Below are 15,196 nucleotides of genomic sequence, written 5' to 3'. Positions count from 1 at the left end.
CAGCTAGTGAGTGGTTTGATAATACAGCAGGCATAATATGTACATAATATGCAGGGAATATAAGCCAGGACTTAGAACCAGTGGCCTTGATGTTCAACATCCACTGCAAAGAGACCAAAACTTTGTCAAGTAAAGTTTTTGTTATGAGACAGCACTGCCACAAAACAGACCACAATACAAAGTCAAACAAAAATAGCACAAAGGAGACAGACTTATAAGCAATATACGCATGACTAATGCTTTAATTGTTAACTTATTTATAATTACAAGACAAGAATACAAAACATAAATCATTATATTATCAGTATAAAAACATTCTAGGTGACTACATTACATCATATCTGAGCTGGTCGGATAAGAGTATGAGCACCCTTTTGTTTGTAGATACAAATTGTAGCAATTGTTATAACACAAATTGACCACATGAGGGGGCTGGTACAACAAAAATAAATCATCTTCCCTCACATATCCTTGCTCACAATAACCTGTAGCCTTAAATTAATGCATGTTGATTGAAGTACAAAACTTTTCAACTAGGTCCATGGTTGCATTAAAGTCAGTATGTAATGTAACAGGGGTCTTCACCATGCACCACTTAGCTCACTGATGGTTTTAGTATTTTTAGTCTTTAATGTGTTGTAGTTTACAACATTAGCTTGAAAGAAATTATTAGGAAAAGAACAGTCCTTTAATGTCCATCCATCAATGAATTTCAGCCCATTCGTTCTTCAGGCTCTGAGGCCTGACAGATCCTGGCTAAAGTGCAATAAACCATCTACAGCCTTCTGAGATTCTGGAGGCCTTCTCCTGCTGCTCAGTCCTTCCACTGGCTAATCGAGGGTGCAGATACTGAGACAGCAGCAATATTCAACTCATCCTGTGTATCTACAGTCGTCCTCAGGGCACTGACAGGTGCCTCTTGAACCCATTGTCAAATTTTGCCCCCTTGTAGTAGCAGCTCTCGCTGAATGAGCGAGCGTACGCCACCTCGGGAGCTTTCCACCACGTCTCAGCTGCTCTCATCAGCTCAGGCAGGACGTCCGGCACCACACACTGCTCTACCAGAAACACGACCGGCAGCACGGCCAACAGCAGAGCCCAGCCCACCACGCCCAGCCAATAGGAGGAGCCCAGGCGTGTGATGTCGTCCTGGATTTCAGCAATGTGCTGACTGGTAAATAGTGCCCAGCTTAGAAGAAAGAGGAACCCTGTGGAGAGAGAGACAGAGAGATGTGGAAGGGAGTCAAAGACAGCTGAAGGAGCTGGAGGGAAAAGAGATCATTGCTTGTTCAGTGCAGTATTTGTTGATACAAGGAATCAGTTCACTGAAGCGGTTGTGGATTCTGTTCCCGCTGCGCTGAGAAAAAAGGGGAGAAGGAGGAAAGAAATGGGTAAAAGCGGCTAAATGTGAGGACGACTACAGCGCAGGTACACAAGACATCCTCCCCCATCTATCGTACTTACCAACCTGCCCTTGATACATAATGAGATGACAGGTATGACAGGTATGACAGGTACTGCTCTGAGTTTGCTGTGTTTTGCTGTGAGTTGGTTATCACCCCCATCTCCGACCCTGTCTAAGAACTTGAGTGATTTACATTTGTGTGAGTGGACAGAAGTGCTAGTTTGAGAAGCAGTAAAGGAGAGGGTGTTTGTGTGTGTGTGTCATTCTCCATTTGGGTTAGGAAACCCTGTCACAAAGGTTGCAGGGCTTAAAAAGATGTTTAAAAAATCAGGCACAGCTCCAGAAGTCAATATGTATAATGACACAGTTGATCTAAGATTAAATAATACATTTTAATCATCACAACACCAATTTTTGTTTCAACATTTTTTATATCATTAACGTTCTACTACATTTTAAAAATATGCATGTGGCACGCTGCCCTTAATGAGAGCAGCTGATGCTGATCTGGCTGGCAGCATGAGTGCTTTAAAAAGAGCTGAGAGGGAACAGTGAGGGAGAGAGATGAGCAGCAGCTAAGGAAGGCAGAGCTGAAAAGCTCCACTAAAGAGAAGGCCTGAAAAGTCTAACTAGCGTCGGCCGCTGAAAAGTGGCCAGCTGAGCGTTTGGTTTGTTTATTTTGGGAAATAAATAATGGCTGCTGCAATTGTGAACCCTGCCTCCAGTGTCCTCCTTGGGCCATGTTGTGCTACAATATATTTATTTATTTATTTATTTTTATTCATTTGTCACAGATTTTGGTCACAGGTGTTATCAGGACTCTTTCTTTTTTTATATTTTCAGCTCTTTTAAACTACCTCCTGGGGTCAAGGCTCATCAGAGAGGAAGCATCTCAATTCATGACCAGATGAGTCCACACTCGCTCTGTCACGGTTGGCCCCTCCCAGTCCTGTCCATGTGTTCTGTTTTGGTTTTGTTACTCCGCCCTTGATTGTGTTCACTCCCTCATTGTCCTGTGTATTTAAGCCCTGTGTTTGCCTCTTGTGTTTGCCAGTCTTTGTATGAATGTATTGGTCTGTTTCATGTCCTTGCTCTGTTTTTATGTTTGCTTCGTTGGACTCTGTTTGCATCATGTCTGAACCCCATTCTATCCGTGTCGGCTATATGACCTTGGACCGTTATGACCCTGATTCTGGATTTGCACTTAATAAATCTCGCTTATCTCAGCGCATGCATCCACCTCCTCGCTCCCCATTACACGCTCACTATATTTCAATAAGTTTAATTTTTTTTTATGAGGCAGCATGTAACGTCTATGCGTCACTCGTATTATGTGCTTTAATGGCTAAATAATTTTGCTTAAATAATGCTATACATCTCTTTTATAACTAATGTTATATAGTTGCACAGGGTCGCCTGACCACCAATGAGATGGCCAACTTTAACCAGAATGTCACTGGTGTTACACCATATTTATATAAAACCAATGACTTGTATGTTTAAAATTAAGCTCTCCTTTTTGCATATATGCTTATAGGAGATGTTAATGGACATATTAAGATTTTTTAGTTTTGGAAATTTTAGAAATTTTATTTTTAAAAAATTTATCCACCAGAATTCCCACTACAAATGGAGAGTGATCCAAATATTAGCAACTGATGGTGTCAACTTTACACTGTTAATGAGAAAAAAATGCCACAAAAATGTTGAAATTCTGGACATAACACGGAGACCTTTCTATTTCCAGCCAGAATTCAGCTGCATTCTGTTGTTTGCCTCTTATGTTCCTCTCAGTGTTAAAGGGACAGAAGCAGCCACTGTTACTGTGGATTGTGTATATCAACAGCATTGGAAACACCTGAATGCTCCAACTATAGTGCTGGGAGATTTAAATCTGTGCAAACTGAACAAGACGATTCCTGGGCTTCACCAATATGTTGGGAATGGGACAAGGAAGGAGAATATGTTGGACAAGTGTGTTGTGAATATAAAAAGGCTTATTTGTCAGAAATTAGGTCACCTTTAACAAAGTTTGATTATAATGTGGTATTTTTAATGACCAATAAGTCAAAATAAAAAAAATGTCCACCATTTCATTCTCAAACCTAGTAAAATGACTATTCAGTAAGTTTGAGATTTTAAAGTTATTTTCCATCATGTTCCTCATAGTGTCCCAGAGTCTCTTTAGGTTTTAAAGGGTTTTAAAAACCTCCTCCAGTCTTTTCTCATACATCCAGTGGAAGAAGAGAGGAAAGTACAAATGAGCTGAAAGCTTGATTTGAATGCAGAGATTGGAATATATTCCAACATAGTTCATTAGATAAAATTATTACAGTTACAAGTGATCATGTACGTTTTGTGTGTACAGACAATTTCTACAAAAAACATGAAGGTTTACCCAAATAATAAGACTTATATCACTAAGGACGTTAAACTTGCCATCAATAAGAGGAGGAAGGCTTTTAGAGATCGAGACTGGGGTGCTGCTAAACTGGTGGAAACTGAGAGTTGCAAAAATGATGTATAGGAAAAAGGATGCTTTTAAAACAAAGAACCCAAAGAGACTTTGGGTCACTATGAGGAACATGATAGGGGTATCTTCATTAAGGAAGTCCATTCCAGTGACTTTGAATTCTCAAACTTACTGAATGTTCATTTTACTAGGTTTAAGATTGAAAGAGTGGCATTGAGGACAAATGTACTGATATTCTCAGGGTTATTATACCATCTAGCAGAGATAGGATAGTAATTTCTGTAGATGATGTATTAAGAACATGCAAAGGCAGTAATGTAAGCAAAGTTCATGATCCAACTAATGTTAGTGCTTTTGTTCTAAAATCGTTTGCAAGAGGAACTGGCTTCAGTCTGGCAAACGATATTCCAGCTTTCTGTAGATGCACATGCTGTTTCTAGAATATGGAAGACATCATATATTACTTCAGCCACTAAGATACCCAGAATTGTTTTTCGTCCAGTAAAGGTTACATCAGTTGTTATGAAATCTTGTGAGCAGATCCTAGAAAATGCAGTAACTACACTGGTCCATTTTGTGTTAACTTATTTGGACAAGCCTCATACATACGCTATAACATGGATTTCTCATCTGCATTTAACACTATTGGACCTGATATTCTACTCTTAGAAATGGTTGAATTAGATATTAATCCTTATCTACTGGTATAGGGATTTTCTGATTGATAGAGTACAGCAGATGAAAGCAAATAAAGTGGTATCACTGTCTATTATAATTAATGTTGGAGCACCACAAGGATGTGTTGAGTTCTCTGCTTCTGTTTACATCGTATACAAATTATTTCAAAGTTCAGGAACCAAATGATTATTTGATTTTTAAATATTGTGATAATTCTATGTTATTAGCTTTGTTGATGAATAATAATAACAATCTATATCAACAGGGTGTTAATAGGCTGGTAGATTGGTGCAATCAGAATGCTCTTACTATGAATACAAAGAAGACAGGGGAGATTATCTTTGGTCTCTTTCTTGATTAATTTCCACCTCCTTTGAGAATTTACAATCAGGAAATTAAGCAGGTTATGTCATATGAATACTCTGATGTACATATAAATACAATGTTATCATGAAATAGTCATATTTATTATTTCTCTAGCAATGTACATCAACATATTTATTTTATTTATAGGTAAGATTGTTTGGGGTCAATAATCTTTTATCTTTGTTTTATATTACAGTAATCCAGAATGTGATGCAATACAGTGGAGCAGGCTTCTACAACAGCCTGTAGGAAAGGTATTGAAAGATTATCATGTGGTATTTTATCTAATCCACTGCATGTGCTATATAGAGAATATAATATTTTGCCTTCAAATAGACGTTTTAGAGTGCCAAAGTCAAGACTTAAACTAATTCCTTTATCCACTTGTTACTTAATCAAAAGAGCGAACTGTTTACATAGATACACATATAGTATCGTGTGCGCCTGTTCAGTATTAGGGGTAGTAGCTAGTACAGTGGAATTTGGTGGTGGTATAAAGTATATTGTTGTGGTTTGTTGTAATGTTTCTGTTTGTATGGTTGTGAAAGTCAACTCCTGCTCCCCCACTTCTCAAGCAGCCGCTGTGATGCGAGATAAATTGCACAGAAATCTGACATACCATATCGTTCTAAACAATGATCCTCACCCCAAAGAAAAGTTAATGTGGCAAAACCTTTGCAGGGCCAAAAACTCAATCATTTTCTTTGTAAAATTGTATAAGGAAAGCACAAAACTGGAGATAAATGTCTGAAATCCTTTTTTAGTTTTCATTTTAGTCCTTTGAACCCTGGGTTTAATGAAGTTTGTGTGGTTTCATGTACTAGAAACCATCATCATTCATTTTTACATAACCATTTTCTAACCTCTCCTTATCCCTAGAATTAAACATGTGTGTGTACATCGGGTGTTTAGTATTCAGGCTTATTATTCGATTATTTATTTAACACCTAAAAATCCCAGGTGTACCGTATACTGAGGCTGTTCTTAGGTTATAGAAGTATGTAATCAAGCTTTGGCCATTTAAGGGGTTAAAGGCTTAGATAACACCAATGATACATTCAGCAACTACCATGTGACTAATGTATAACTGATGTTATGAGAATGAGGAACTTAAGTGTAGAAATAAACCGTTCAAAAGGTTTTACTTCCACAAAGGGATTTACAGAATAAAAAGGTGATCACTGAACATCTGCTGTGTTAGTACTGACCTGTAGGGGCGAGTGTGATGAGTAGCAGGGTGGTGGGGTAGAGTGCCTGCCCTGCCATCAGCAGAGAGCGCGTGTTGGAGTAAGAGCGCACTGTCCGAGACGTCCAGCAGAAAGCAAAGACCAGACACAGAACTCCTGAGCTAATGGCCATGAGGAAAGAAATGGCAGCAAAGATCCTCTGAGCCCCCAGACCTGTTTACACCAAAACAAACAATAATTAATTACTGACAAATACTATTAAATTCCACTGACACAGTTATGACACTATATCTGTACAACAATTCAGATATTCCAAGACTTTCATTCCACAACATAAATCTGCTAAAGTAATCTACATGAATTTTCATGGTACAAGCAATCAATCTTACTACAATCTGTCTTGTCATTTACAGGAAAATGACAAACAGCCCTGCTGAAATTGTCATCCAAGTAGCTATGAAACCTCAAAAAATCTCATAAAAATTTTGTCTCTGGTAGTTAATATTCTGCTTTGCTCAAAGCAGAGGGGAATAGTGGGACATCCCCACAAGAAAAATTTCAGAAATTCTGGAAACACAAGCCTGAGCATGCCAGCTTGAACTCAGACCTACCATAAAAACTTGATTATGTATGAGTGGACAAACTTTGTGCATATCCAGCTCAACAATGGCAACAAAGATGTTTTTAAGGCATTTCACACCAACACCTTCTTTAATAAGAAACCACTGTTCTTTAAGATGCTTTATTAAAAGAGATATTCTTTCACAAGCACAAAGATTTTCCTGTCACTAATTCATAGCTTAACAAGTTGGAACCTGCAAGTCTTTCAACCTTTCATTAACCGTCCTGCTTTCAAATGGCTTCTGGAATTTCCATTCAACTTGTTTTCCTACAGCTATTCAAACAGAACATAATAGCACACTTTCAATTTACAATTGTTGCCGTATATGTGTACTATAAATGTTCATCTATAATTACTGTATTAGACCCCACATGAAAAATATATGTTGCCTGGAAAGGTTAAGGGAACAGTGTAGTGGAACCACACTCTTATAACAGCAAAGGTGCCAAAAGAGCTCTTTGGAGCAATGACACGAAGAACCAGTTAATGGATAGAAACAATAACACTAGAATAAATACAAATAACACACATCTTACGTTAATATGTTCTCTTCCAGACCTCTGGAAGGAAGGTCTTTATTTAGTTAATCAGTGATTCATTAAGTTAAATCAGGTGCTGCTTATGGAATTTTAAAAAAATCCCTTCAATGGCTGGAGGCAAAGAGGAGCCAAACCTGTGCTTTTCTAACCAGCTCATTAGGTGCTTTTTGAAAGCAATACTGCTTGTTACATTTTACTGTATTTATGTTTATTTGTGGGTGATGGTTTCTGCTTTGCACTTAGGTACATTGATTAAAACTGTATGTTGAAATGATGTATGTTGTTTATCCAAATCAACCTTCATCAGTCACCATCAGAATCACACTGCTGACCGCAGAGACTGGACTCAGGCACTCACCTTCGATGCCCTGTCCATCTGCCCAGCTACCATCTGGACTGGACTCATTCCTATTTGCCCACAGTCCCTTCTTGTCCAGCCAGTGAGGCGTCCAGACAGCGTAGCTGATACACAAGCAGCCTGCCAGGCCCAAACATGACTGAGCGAATCGAAAGCGGCTTGCGGAATCCTCTAGCTCTAGTCCTTTCATCACTCTCTCTTTGCAAGACAAAAGTCAAAACACAGAGAAAAGAAGGAAAGTTAGACATGGAGGTGAAAAACTCAACTTGCATATGAAGTGTTTTACAGAAATAATCCATGCCAGTAATCCAGATTAAAACATCCAGTACAATGCAGTCTAACATTGGCATACATTAAAGGTTAACATTTCAAGGGTTGTCCTACCTTAAGATGGAGTCAGTTGGAGCCTTTATAGATGATTCCACACAAACAAGAGAAAGACAGAGAGCCGTGGCGACACACTCCAGCGTTAAAGACGGTGAGAGTGAAACTGAGATGTGATGAACACTAGTCATACACACACGCACCCTCATTTCCCCCTCACACAGTGTAATATGACACCAGAGGTTTCCCTCTGCCTACAGTGGAGACTTACAGTAGATGGAAACTCCCCCTCACAGAAAAAGCACTCAAGACCAGTTTGGTTAAATTCCCCCAGAAGTCCATCTGACTCAAACTAAGGTTTGTGCTCACTGTAATTTTACAACACATATTGCATTCATACAGGGTGGGCTGTGACATTTTGTGTCAGTAACCAGAACAAAGCAGCTCTGACTGTAATCAGAACACAACTTTGTGGGCCTTCTGACCAGCACTGTGACTGCAATTTAAACTGTGATCTTTTCTTTATAAATTGAAGTCAAGGTTTTTTTAGACCACCAGCATTTCCACTTTTTCTGACTTGTGGTTGTGATGTCACAGCACATGGTTGCTTGTGTTTGGTCTAACTTATCTACAAGCTGTCACAGGCTCTGTGTTATTAGCTTAAAACTCCCCACTTAAAACTTGTTGATAATACTCAAATAAAAATTGCACTCTTTCATATTTTTCATATTTTGATTTAAAAATATAATTGATATTCCAGACCTATAAAAACATGAACACAGTCTGGGTTAAATAGTTAAATAAGATAAAAAATACACAAATAAGATGTTACAAAGACAATTTTTTAAATCATAAGACAACGTTTATACAAATATATTCGTCCTCACGTGTCACATATGGAATCATGTTCTCACGTATGAAGTCATGGTAACTTTCTGGCAACCCAAAATAAATAACAACCCTGTTTAAAGGCAACATAAAATGTGCTGTCAGTTGTGTTATTATCAGTATTATTTTTTTTTTTACATAATTCAACTTCTGAAATGTAAACAAACATTGAGAGTGGTTTGATATGAAATGCTTCGTTGTAGAGAAAGTTTTTTTCTCTCTTGTGAAGTTATCATTTTGACAGTCTGACAGTATATAATGTGTTTCACAACGCTGCACATGTACCTCTCTGATATAATTTTAAAAGTTCCCAAAGTTTATTGCAAAATTATCATAGAATAATGACTTAGGTATCAGACAATATATTCCTAACCATTACATAAAACAGCTTTCTGTGATGGACGTCTGGTTCCGATCACCACCATAATGAGCCATTCAGAGTCAGTAAGTTTCTCTAGAATGGAGCATTTCCCATCACCACTCTAAATGACTTTGTCTACATCTAAATGATTTACTTTAGATTTACATTTTAAAAGGTGTTATTTCCCCTCTAATAGCTCATGGTGTGTTGAGTTGAACACATGTAATCTTTAACATTATGCATGTTCTTCTGATGTCATACTACATTTTACATTTACATTACATTTACAGGATTTAGCAGACGTTCTTATTCAGAGCGACTTACAAAAAGTGTCTATCTAGAGAAAGTATCTTTGCCAAATAGGTTAGAGATAAAGCTAGTGCTGAGCTCAGATACTGCTAGTAACAAAAAGTCACTGTTGATACCCAGAGAAAAAAACGAACAAAGTGGAACACAGAACAATACAATGCATAAGTGCAGTACAATACATTACATACTGATGTCACACTTGTTTTGAGAGCGGAAGTTGAAGGTTAAGGGCAGGAGCCGCAACTCTTAGCTGTGGTGATTCGGGGTTGCTCTGTCGTCATAGCAACAAAAACCTACACAGGAAAATTGAGCCCACTCTTCACTCCACCAGCCCAGTGGGCTCAAAGCAAAGCCTGCCCTCTTTTACTTCCTCTTCATTAACTGCACATCTCACAGCAGTATTGCTCTCTCTTTTCATCCAGGCTCAGCATCGGGAAGATAGTTCTGACCTTAGAGCTAAAGCTTCTCAGGGTTGGCTCACCAGGACAAATAAAACATTAATAGCAATAAACAATACTCTCTTTAGTTTTAGCTGTTATTTAGTGAAGGGTCTGTATCCTGACAGTAATTTCACACTGAGAAAGCTCATGAAATATGCAACAGCACAAAAAACAAGTTTTTTAAGGTTGTAAACTCCTTAGATCCAGCAAAAGAATGCTTCAAAGCCTGTAAATAAGCCTTTTAAAGCTGTTTAGCGATGGCAGACTGAAAACCCTAAAGGCATCTGAAATCCCAGCCCTTTTCAAAACAAAGTACTAGTGCAATTCTTTATTGTGCCACATGAAAAATAAAACTGACAAAGGAATTTACAATATTTCAAGTAAAAAGACTCTGCTTATAATAAAAAGTGCATCATTAAATGTACTGTTAAAAACAGTAATTTCTTAACAGTAATTTGATGTATTGTTTATTACTTATTATAGAAAACAGTTGATCAGAATGCCAGTCTCATATGTTAAACATAATAACTAACTCTGCTGTTACTTACAAAGAACTGAACAAACACGGCCCTGGTATAAAGAATTCTGCTCTCTCTAATGTGTCATTATATCCTCGCCCGGTCCAACAGCTCCTTAAAAACATCCAGTTGTGTCGGGTCCTCTCCAGCAGCCAGCTCTGGCCTGTTTTTCCTTAACCAAACCAGACGACTGTATCTGTTGTCTCAGAGCACCAATCAGGGAGTCCAGACTCTCTGAGGTAGAGGAGGATTGACAGTTGAAGACCACAGTGTCCTCATCAGCCAATAATAAGCTTTCAGTCTCGGTATTATTTCCCTCACAATGCAGCTTTGTTGGTGCACTGAAGGTGGTGGTTGTCATTTCTCTGGCATTGTCTTCATAGTTTTTTTCCTCTCTATGTGTGGCGTTCTCTGTTTGTCTTTCTCTGTGTTCTCAGAAGTAGGCAGCATGCTGGAGGCCTGGAGCTCCTCTAACATCTCTCAGTTTCTCTTCAGGCCTGAAGAAAGAACAGAGCAGTATAAATGCATATGTACATACACCAAACACCAATTAACATGATACAGAATAGAGCTCAAGTTCAATTCAGAATCCTTCATAAGAGGTATAATGTGTAAACAGACCCAGTTAGAGGTGGCACTGCTGGTCAGAGAAGATGATCTGTGCTTCAGAAATCACCTCCACAAGCACAACTCCTCCATGAATGTCTGTTCCTTCAGATACGGAATCACACACACACACACTCACACAGACATACACACACCCACCCAGACAGATGTCAGAGTCAGTGCCACAGATCAGAAACAACTGTGCTTCAGAAAACACCTCCACTAATATGACCGGCCTGCTGATTATACACTATACTGTATGTCCAAAGGTTTGTAGACAACTGATTATCCAACATTTCTTCTGAAATTAGGGGTATTAATGCCAGGTTAGTGACCCTTTGTTGCAGGAACAGTTTCTACTCTTATGGGAAGCCTTTACACTAGATGTTGGAACTCTGCTGTGAAGATTTGATTGCATTCAGCCACAAGAGTGTTAATGAGGTCAGCATCTGATGTTGGATGATTAGTTCTAGATTACAAATGCCACTCCAACTCATCACAACTCAAGATGCTGATCCATCACTCCAAGTTGGTTTTGACTAGACCCTTCTGGGTTTAACTAACAGTGCTGTGCAAAAGTCAGAGCCCACCCTTTATTGGTCCTGTTCATTATGTTAATTTCAGCATATAAACAGTGTTGTGTAAATTCATGATTTGTGTGATGCAATAAACCCCAAAACGTAACAAGAGAACACCACAAATTGAATTTCAAAAGAAAAATAGATTACATACATAAATATAGATGCAAAAAAAATAGATGTGTAATAAGAATGACATATTCTGATGACAGCACCCACAGGTGTCTTCCTCTTCTAACATAGATTTGACCAAAGTTACCTTCAGAATTGAAATTGGTTCAGGTACATGACTGAACACAGTGGCACCAGGCCTCGATTCCCAGCTCTGTTCCCAGTTCTATAATGATGGAAATGCCCAGTTCCAACTCCAACTAGAATACACTGGAGATAAACATAAATAAGTTTTTATCTTGAGTCACAATAACTTTAGCAAAAAAGATGGCTATGTAGATGCTTTATGGGAAAGAGAGCATCTTTATAATTCACTGAGTTATAAGGCAACACTGTTAGGCTTCAAACTTCATTTGAAGCTTCTGCTTTTGGAAATGGAGAAGAAAATGAAGACAAAAATATTGACTATTGAATGACAGCCATAGCAACAAGATAATCTCTGTTTTGACCATTTATCAGTGCAGAAATACTGAAACAGGTTAAAACAAGATTCAGTGTTGTAAAAATTACACCAACACAGCACAGAAACATTGACATATTTCAGAGGATATTTTATAATCTGCAAACAGTGTTCTTGGCCTGTATTAGGGGCTTGTATCATGCTGAGAGTCACTTCTGAATCGAATGCATCGCCTGTGTGTAACGTGGGGGAGTGATAATGAGGCGGACACATACAATGAGAGAAGCAAGATTTATTAGGGGCAAATCCATAATTGTAGACCCAAGGCACTTACCTGGGATCTCATCGTTATAACACAAAGTGGGACCTTTCTTCAAAGTTCTACGAGAACAATGAGATGCCCGTGTACCCTCAGCGCCAGGGGATTTGCTGTGTCCAGCTTGGTGGCATTGAGACATGGCTAACTCGGGCTGCATCGAAACAGCCGGAGTTTCATCCCAATGAAACAATCACATACTGGAGTCTCTCTCTCTCGCTGCATCCTTGGTAGGCTGGTCTTTCCGTAATGTGGAGGAGCGCTGATGAGGTGGACGTATAAGATAAGATAAGATAAGATAAGATAAGATAAGATAAGATAAGATAAGATAATGCTTTATTAGTCCCACAGCAGGGAAATTCACAGTATTACAGCAGCAGCAGAGTAACAGGAGTAAGGCACTCAGTAATAAAAACGGGTGTACGCTGAGAAAAGTGAGATTTATTAGGTGCAAATCCATAGGGGTCTAAACAGGAGCAAATCTCATCAGGGTCTAAACAGTCCAGGGTCAAATAGCCAACACAGAGAGATCTAGACAATACAACAGAGGCCAGAAGAAACAACACCATACAAAGACCAGCAACCAACAAGGGAAAACACAGGGCTTAAATACAAGAACAATGAAGGTTAACAAGACACAGGTGAAAACTTCTAGGAGTCTAGAAACAAAGGGGCAGAACAGGGAAGAATTAAAACAAGGAAGCACATGGACAAGACCAAAGGTAAACAAAATCACATGGAGGACTGTGACACTGTTCCAGAAATATCATAGGAACGTGAATATTCAAGTGTTGTGAAGGGGCACATTCTATGTTATGGGGAAGGATCTAGTTGCAGTGAGAAGTAGAAATAATTGGAACAATGAGGTGAATCCTCAAGGACAACAAAACTACAAGGAAAATGTAACTTTTCTAGGCCCCCATGTTGTTTATGCCATGAAACCCCTTTTCTTACATTTTGTTTAATTACCCAATCATTGCTCATCAGACTAGGGCTGCAACAAACAATAAATTTCATAGTCGAATAATCTGTTGATTACTGAAAAGAATAAACGATTATTTGGATTATGAATTCCTACATTACCCAAATACTTTTATGTAGCTATTAGTTTTTAAATTTAGCTTGAGGTTGTTTTATGCATTTGTTAACTAACAACAAAGACAATAAAGATGAATAACATTAAAGAATTGACTGTTTTAATAAAATACAATACAAAAGATAAAAAAATAAACCTCCAATATATTTTTCCTGTCAAAATTTATAACTAAGGATGTGCAAAGTAGCAGTAATAAAGTATAAAAAAAACTAAATCAGTTTTCTTTTCATCAAGTAAATTAAGAAAAATCAATCTAAATGTTCATTTAAATGTTAAATGTAAACAGTGCAGTCTGTGCTTCTGCTGTCTGTTTACACTCTGCTGAAACTGAATTCTACAATCACAGGTCTTTATTGAAATGGAGGAAGCATCCAAATACGTTGTGGCAGTTTTGGAAATTAAATAAATGAACTGTGGTCTCTGACTTTTACACAGTGCTATACACTGAATATCTACTGCTTGTAGAGCACTGTGGCCTAGCAGTCACCAAAACAGAGAGTAAGTCACTGTGGCAGAGGTAAACAGAGAGTACACATACCTTTGTCTTTCAGCAGCTGAGCAACCTGGAGCTGTAAGGGTCCTGCTACTCCATGAAAGTTGCCCAGCTTATCCAGAGCCTGCAATCCCTGTTTTTTGAGTACACTGTACCCACACGCACACCTGCCATAGCAAAGTCCTGCACACACAACACAAAGCCAAGGAGATTTACACTCTCATGCTGTCTGTTGTACCAAAGCAAATTCAATTACTTTGAGCACATATGCACATTTCTTTGCTCTCACCTTGCTAAGACCTCACATGAGTTCTCTGAGCGTCTGGTATCCTGACGATAAACACTATGATTACTGCAAGTGATTATGATTGTGTATCCAAGACACACCAGAGTAAAAGGTGGTATTTGCTATTACACAGAGTGTTCAGTTTATTTTGTACACTGAGCTTGTATAACCACGCATTGGTAATTTTATCAGAAACACTGATGATATAGGTGCACTTTTTATGTTTGCAGTTACTGACTAAAGTCCATCTATTGCTGTACAATTTCTCAACCCCAATTATCAATGGAAATTGACACCAGAACCACCACTGAGCAAACAGTATTTAGGTGGTGAGCCATTCTCAGCACAGCACTGATGAAATACTAATAGCTACTTACATCAGAACTGTAAGAACATTTTTGTGTGTTGTAAGGCTGAATAAGGATGGGCTGTGTGACTGATGTAAAGCACTGAACTTATGAAGCATCAAAAGCTATTTGATTGCTAATGGCACCCCATTATGGAGAATCTGTAGCCTGCAAAATGTGAGTTCCATGAGGTGCTTTAGTGTAAAAATAATTAGGATTCCTTGAACACACACACACACACATTTTCTAAAGTGCTTATCCTTCTGGGTTGTAGGGGTACTAAAGCCTATCCTAACCTGTTCCTAGCTGTCATTGGCCAGAAGGTAGGAAACACCCTGGATGTTATGCCATTCTGTCACAGATTCAACAGCTTTTTCTAATTATGTTTGTAGTCAGTCTACAGACACAAATCAATATGTATATATATTTTTTTCA

The 15,196-nt window shown here is 38.4% G+C and overlaps 1 pseudogene; it reads right to left on the bottom strand.

Moving 5' to 3' along the window:
• Positions 1 to 224: 224 nt before the first annotated feature.
• The window catches only part of LOC108428802, a 29,704-nt pseudogene continuing 14,732 nt past the window's right edge, over positions 225 to 15,196 (bottom strand).

This window comes from Pygocentrus nattereri, chromosome 11, assembly GCF_015220715.1.
Source record: "Pygocentrus nattereri isolate fPygNat1 chromosome 11, fPygNat1.pri, whole genome shotgun sequence".
In the NCBI taxonomy this organism is placed as follows: domain Eukaryota; kingdom Metazoa; phylum Chordata; class Actinopteri; order Characiformes; family Serrasalmidae; genus Pygocentrus; species Pygocentrus nattereri.
Note: the sequence above shows the minus strand (reverse complement) of the source record. Positions and strands in the feature narration are given on the sequence as shown.